General features: G+C 41.5%; 1 protein-coding gene across 1 annotated transcript in view; it reads right to left on the reverse strand.

Moving 5' to 3' along the window:
- Positions 1–7,500, reverse strand: part of LOC138050060 (uncharacterized) — a 94,930-nt gene that overhangs the window by 27,407 nt on the left and 60,023 nt on the right. The gene's annotated exons all lie outside the window — the stretch shown is intronic.

A 7,500-nucleotide genomic window follows, 5' to 3' on the forward strand; every position in this document is an offset into this window, starting at 1 on the left:
ACATATCATGATAGCTGTGGTCCACACTGGCGGCTATGCAGTTATTCAAGTCAAGGAAGCATCGGAGGTAATGTAGAGATTTCTCCACGAAAATCATAGTGAATGAAATTCGTACTGATTCTAAATGTAGCCAACCAGGAACATGAATGAAAAAATTTCACTGTGAAGAAATATCGTTCGTCCAATCAGCAACGCGAGCGACGAATTTCACTAGTGATGAATGAACGTATCGAATGGAACGTCATCCGACAGCCGTTGCACCAAAACCGTGCGCTTTGAGAAGGTTTGCTTCTGTTTGCTCAGTTGAGGAACTTATTTTAGATCGAACAAGAAAACAGAAATGCCGCTCAAAAAAACTGAACGAGTTGTACGATTGCTTGAACGACTTTTGAAAACGAAGGTCGAAGACAGGAAAATGGAAGTTATTCCAGCGATTGAGCTGAATGAATACTGACTACATCGTCCAATTTATGTGTTCAATTTATGTGTTCTCTCAGCTTTACGGTGTTCTTCATTGAGACTTTCTCTTCTTCTCCTTCCTTAGCTAATCTTTCGAGGCCTTCTTCACTTAAATTTCTAAAATTTCTTCAACTCTTCTCACATGCTGTTTCCAGCTTTTTGTCCCGTTGCTCGTCACTAACAGTAAAATGTTTTCCAAAAGTGACAAAGATCAGTGGGATAAACACGGGCTCCACAAGCGTTTTCCGCCAAGAAAAGTCGCCCATCCGCACCTCAACGCTGCATTCGAGGGACTCCCCTCATTCTCCTTTCTTAGTCTCCCATTCCCCTTCCCCAGAGTCTGTACAGAAGGACAGACGGACATAAGCAATCATGTGTAATTTTGTTCAGAAACGAACGCCAATTAAAGATCACCGAAAGTGTGTATAATACAACAAGCCATACATTCCCTTAGCTACATCAAAAGCACAACCAAAAATGTGTTTTTAGGAGTGAGAACTGTGGGTAAGAACTGTTGCCGTTGTCAATAACGGCTCGGGTCATGCACAGACAATTCGCTTTTGTACGACACGGATTATTATCAGGAAGATGATGCAAAGCAAATTTAGCGAAGCAAAATCTACAGTAACATGAATGTGGCTCTTTCCCTTGAACTATTTTTATTGTCTACGCGATTTGTTGTCTTTCAGCTAGTGACGAGTCGAGTTCTGCTCAGCAAAGTCAAATGATTCTGCAGCTCGAAAAGCAGCCGCTAACTGCGCGGAGACTGGGAACGAGTCTCCTGAAAATATTCCTTGCTGTTTTAAGTTTCCATAAAACAGACTTCACTACAATAAAACAGTTTTTAACACAATTTTACAAATTGTTCACTATTTTGAGGACATATATGATGCGGTTTCCAGTTTTGTTCGCTGAAACTCAGTTTCAGTCAATCCGGGTCAAAAGAATTTGGGACATTTACTGTACATGCTTCCATCGTTATATTACCAATGCGTGTCGCTCTTTCGCTGCCTTTTTCGCGCCCCCTTTCCCCCAGACAATGTTGAAACATGCGAGCGACCAATGAACGGATCTTGATTTCGGAGGCCGTGAAAAATCACATGGTAATGGGGGGCGGGGGGATTGTCCCAACAGTTTTGACCAGGATTGTAGCTACCTTCGCTTTTCCAAGTAAGATGAGGTAAGTACAACTAAGTTAAGTAAGGAAGGAAGAGAGGAAATAACTTTATTTAGTTTATACCTACATATCGCATATGTGCCAACTGCCATCTTCGTCTGTAATAGTGAAGGTAAAACGTTCGACAATCGGCCGTGAAAACCAGAATTTGTGTGCAGTCTGCCGACATCAGCAAAGAATTCAAAGGTTGTTGAATTTGAATCACAGTTGTCGCTTAAGGAACTCTCAGAAACCCTTTCATGCTAAATTGCAACAAAAGGTTCCGTGAAAGCAGACGAAAACCCGCACGAAGAAATTACAATAGCCGTTTCTCATAAGGACTTAGAATCGTTGTCTTCACGGGTTTGTTCTTGTACAGTTGGCAGAGCTGATAGTTGAACGGAAAATGTGAACCTTTTTTTTTTCTTTCTGTTATAACAGAAGGCAACTGCTCTTTTTTCCCCAGTATCTTGGCCAAAAAAAAAACTTTCTTACAGTCTAGGCCTCTTAGAAAAGACAAGGATGACTTTCTTGTTATGTCCTCATTCCCAGCACATAAAGATAACAGCCATCTGTACCATCAGTTTTCATATTCTAACATATCCCCACTCATAAGGACATTGTACTGAAAGAATACAAGGGGAAGAACATGTTCAAGAATCCATGGTCTTTGTGGATTCCAAGTTTCTGAGAAGTTTTGTCTTGGATTTGAAGCCAACAAAGAGGAATAGCAATTAAGCATGGCGCATCCTTGTATGGTTTGGGCTTGTGCGGAAGATCAGTTCCAAAAACAGTCTTAAACAGCTTGTCAATAAAGTTCTTATTGCAGTATCTTCTCCACGATTCAGTGAAACACGGAACTCTCCTTGTTCAGGGATAATGGATTTCGTGAGATGGTTGCATTTCCCCAGGTCAATAATCTGTTTTGTATAGCACTAACTTGGCAAATCAGCTTCCAGGGCACCCCTTTTTTTATGGTAGTTATTAAGTTGGGGAGATTCTCGTAATAACTTAATAGCAGAGCTGCGCGCTCCCTCGCTCGCGCGCGCAGAGCACCATACTTAAGAAATAATTTGGTTTTATGGCCATGACGTCATCGACCATTCGTACGTACGTACGTCCACCCATCCATGTATGCCAATGTGACCAGTATCACGCTAGTTTAAACCATACATCTTTGGTATTGGATATCCACGTTATGATCAATTAACACCTGTCAAAACAAGGTATCCGCTGACCAGTATCATGTGACCATATCGCAGGCTCAAGCTTAGAGTTCACCAAGGTCAGCCGTTTTTAGGTTTTTTTGCAAGATGACCGCTGAACAGGTACTGGTTTTTCTATTGCATTGCAGGCTCAACCCAGGTTAACTCAAACAAACATAAACGAGGCTTCATTTTTCGCGCGCTTTCTGTGGCTCGACGCGGCTACACGGCCCTACTACAGCAACTATGGCTCTTACACAGTCAGCGTTTTTTGTGTTCAGGCGGATAACGGTTTGCAAAATGTTTTCCTCCCGCTGGTTTCAATCCATACCATGATAGCTGTGGTCCACACTGGTGGCTACGCAGTTATTCAAGTCAAGCATCGGAGGGATATAAACGTAAAGCTATGTGTTTATTATTAATTTGTTTGGAGCTGCATTTTTCTCTGTATTGCAATTTTTGGCATATCTTTAGAAGCTCTGATAAGGTTGCATAGTGCCTGGAGGACCTATGACTAGAACAGAAACGGAAGGAGAGAGAAAGAGAACGACAACCACAAAACAGAATACCAGTAATAGATACCATCTTAGTTGTGAGTGAAAGAGGTGCTGTGCACCCAGCATTGGGCTGTTGTGGACTACAGGGTCTTCCTCCCTGCAAAGTGTCAGGCACAATTTATACAAAAAATAAACATAGCTTTTATCAAAGTCACCAAACATGACTTAATGCCGTTGAGATGTTAAAGAGTACCTTTTCTGGAGATTTGTAAACGGGTCATTTTTTAAGTGCTGGTGAGCCATTTGTATTGGTACATGAAGCATCGATGGCACTCTCAAGCCAGGAGGTCTTTCTCCAGTAAGTGCAAAAAGCCTTTCGGGGATGTTCTGTCTATATGTGGGCTCCCACAAAACCCATTTGCTTTGTGGTTTATCCTTTGCCGGTGCATACTGCATGCACCGGTATGTATGTAAAAAAGCTGCTTTTACCAACATATGTGGCTATATCTTGTGACAGTTGTCTCATGTTTACTCTACAGGCTTCTCCTGATTGTGATCTTTCATGGAAGGAATAAAGGTGATGCAAATTGACATAAAAATTAAGCATGATGTGGCACTCGTGCTCTTCATTATTCAGGTACTTGAATTTCAAACCACTTTTTCACTTGGTGTCCAAACAAAAAATACGAGTATCCAAAAGGCATATGGTAGAACACGAACTGGAAAGTTTCTTGAGGAAGTGTCAATCACATTAGATTTGTCAAACCCTTAATAAGGCCGGCGTCTTCGCAGCATGTTACGCGGCTTTGTGTTGCCGTCCCCAGTGCTCTCAGGCGCACGACTTGGGCAAGCGTAGTTGTTATTCAGCTCTGTCAGTTGACCATATTCTCTCAAGTATGGGGCTCTGCCCCAGGCTGCTTTGCGGCCTGCAGGCCAGCTATGATTGATAACCCCAAACTCTATTACATAGTCTTCTTCTTCCACCAAGGAGAAATAGTACCTTAAGAAATAGACCCTAGGATTTTGTTCTGCCAAAGATAAAAACAGAAATAATTTAAAATGTTTTGTAGATAGCTGTCTTTTTAGAGATTACGGTGCTAAATATCTAATTTTTAAAGATTTTAACTTTTTTTTCTTCTGATATGTATAGATTAAGTTAGTCTACTGTTGTTTGTTCTTTTAAATTTTTACATTTGTTAACTTTTTAAATTAGTAAACCATACATGTCCAATACACTCGACCTGAGTCGGGTTGTCTTCACTCGCAGGCGGATTGAGTCCGATCGCGACCGGAACCGGAATTGGGTGCATGGCGCTTGATCAATGGTACCGGAAGTGAGGGTTAACAGGAGAGGGAGGGGTTGAAAAAGTTGGCAAACAGACTCGATCGGATCTGATGGAGACAGCTCTTCCTGGCAAGAGTCAATCGGACTCTCGGAAGTCAGTTTGCGCGTGACAGAAAATATCTGTCAGCCATGACGCGAAACAAGCACACGCTACACTTGAAATATACGTCGTTCTTAAGGCCATGAGGCGATACAAGCGCGCTACACATGTAACAGTAGTCGTTCTTTAAGACATGAGGCGAAAGTTAACATCACGAAATATTGCACTCCACACTATACCTCGCTCTTTAAAGCATGAAGCTGAACAAGATTTTCACAAATCCAGGTCATTGAATTTCCGATTGCGACAGAAATTCTTGTCATCCAATCTCCGAAAACAATAAATTACTAGCTTTTCAGTCAAATCCGGGAGGCGCGGTGGCCTCATGGTTAGTGCGCTCGACTCCGGATCGAGTGGTCCGGGTTCGGGGCCTGGCAGGGGACATTGTGTTGTGTTCTTGGGCAAGACACTTTACTCTCACGGTGCCTCTCTCCACCCAGGTGTATAAATGGGTACGGCGTAATGCTGGGGGTAACCCTGCGATGGACTAGCATCCCATCCAGGGGGGAGTACAAATACTCCTAGTCGCTTCATGCTACAGAAAGCGGAGATAAGCGCCGGCCTGATGAGCCTTCTGGCTCGTAAGCGGAGACTTTACCTTTTTTCAGTCAAATCCACTGATTTCAGTGACGAAGACAAAGATACTCTACGTGAACGAGAGCCTTTCCCTGGATGAAAACTTTCATTTTTTTTTCTAATTGAAATTGTGATTAATTCCATAAGACATTAGAAACTTCTGTAGCATTCTGGAACTGTTCTAGTTAAAAGAGCTCTATATTGATTATATGTGAAATATAGAATGGTCAAGGTTATGACATTAGAAAGTTCTATAGCATTCTAGAACTGCTCTAGTTTGAAGAGCTCTATATCATTCTAGAACCGCACTAGTAAAATGGTCGTATGTGCAAACTTCTAAAGTTCTGATTAAAGTCAAAATTCGCAGCTCTAGAGTTTCCGATTTCTAGAGTTCTAAGTTCTAGAATTCTCAATTGTTATATGTTACCCTCTGTGGGCTCTAGAATGTCTAGAGTTCTAGAATAGCCAGACTCTCTGAGTTCCAGAACGTCTAAACTGCACTCTAGGCTTGGTTGATTTGACTGATTACCATTCACTAGTTTAAATACTAAGCACTCATTTAAGCAAAAACAAATCCCCATGAATACCATGTAACCACGTTATACCTCGACCGTATCCAAGCACCTTAAGTGAGGTCAAACGTTCCCCCGTTTTCCAAAACGAATTAAAAATGGACATGAAAACTTGAGTAAACCAGGTATCGCTCTTTAGCTTTCACTTTGCGGTTCGGTTAACTACACTTTTCCCGAGATTATGTGAAGAAGAAAGCACTCGTTTACTAAGAGCTCCTTTAATTTATTAGGCCCCAGTAAGCACTCTCGCAAAAGTTTAGCTTTCATTTTGCGGTTCGGTCAACTACACTTTTCACACAATCTCCGAAAACAATAAATTATTAGCTGTTCAGTCAAATCAGTGTAGAAGACAAAGATAATCTGAACGCCTTTCCCTGGATTAAAACTTCCATTTGATATTCTAATTGAAATTGTTATTAATTCGGAATAACTGATACGTTATTTATTTATGAAAATAAGTAAGTGAAAACAACATTGAAGGATGTTTAACAAACCCAAAAAATTATTACTACCCCAGCAAGAACTTGTTCGCCGAACGTCCGGCTCGGTGTGCGCTTGCAATGTCACTGAACCACCGAAGCCATCGGAGATATGTCCAGAAATGCACGCAACAACCAAAAATGGCCAAAAAAGAGAAAATGTTGGCGAATTTGGCAACTATGGCGAAAATGACAATTTTGCCACAATCGCCAACAAGGTAAAGCACAAAGCAGAGAGTGCTTAGGCCTAATCACTGAAAGGAGCGCTTAGGCGAAATCAGTAAACGACCGCTTTCTTCGAACCGTAAAATGAAATTTAAAATTTTACAAGAGTGCTTCAGCCTAATCACTGAAACGAGCACTTACACTTTTGAAATATCGTTATAAGGAACTGCCATCGCGGTCCGCAATCCCGTAGTCGAGGATTGAAAATTGTTCAAGGGCAAGACGATCTCGTGAAAGGTGTAGTGAAACAAACAACAAAATGAGTGCTGATATTGCAAGAGAGTGCTTTGGTCTAAGCACGGAAGCGAGCGCTTCGGCGTAATCAGTAAGCGAGTGCTTACTTCCTCACAAGATCTCGTGAAAAGTGTATTTAAGTGTACTGCAGTGCTTTCTTCTTCACACACACTCGTGAATAGTGAAGTAAACCGAAGCACAAAATGAAAGCTACAATTTTACGAGAGTGCTTAGGCCTAATCACTGAAATGAGCGCTTAGTCTTAAGCAGGAATCGAGTGCTATTTCCTGTAGTTAACCGAACCGTAAAATGAAAGTTAACCGAATTGTAAAATGATTCGATGAATGCACTATAAGAACGAGAGATACATATCAACAAGGGGATTGATCGCGCTTTAAGAAACATTACTGTTTTTCACTCGATCATCGTCCTTTATGAACGAGAAATACATATACATCAACGGTCCTTCGCTCTTTTTGTTTGGCGGCTCGGGAAGGAGAAATACTGCGTATCAGGGGCACCCAACGTCAATTTTCGGAAAATATCTGTTCGGAAGACGATTTGAGATTTATAATTTTCGGAACATTTGTTGTAAAATTTCTTGCTTTCCTGCCTCTCCTAGGATTTTCGAACATCTGAAAAATGGTGTAAT

The sequence above is a fragment of the Montipora capricornis genome, chromosome 5 (genome assembly GCF_036669925.1).
Source record: "Montipora capricornis isolate CH-2021 chromosome 5, ASM3666992v2, whole genome shotgun sequence".
NCBI lineage: Eukaryota > Metazoa > Cnidaria > Anthozoa > Scleractinia > Acroporidae > Montipora > Montipora capricornis.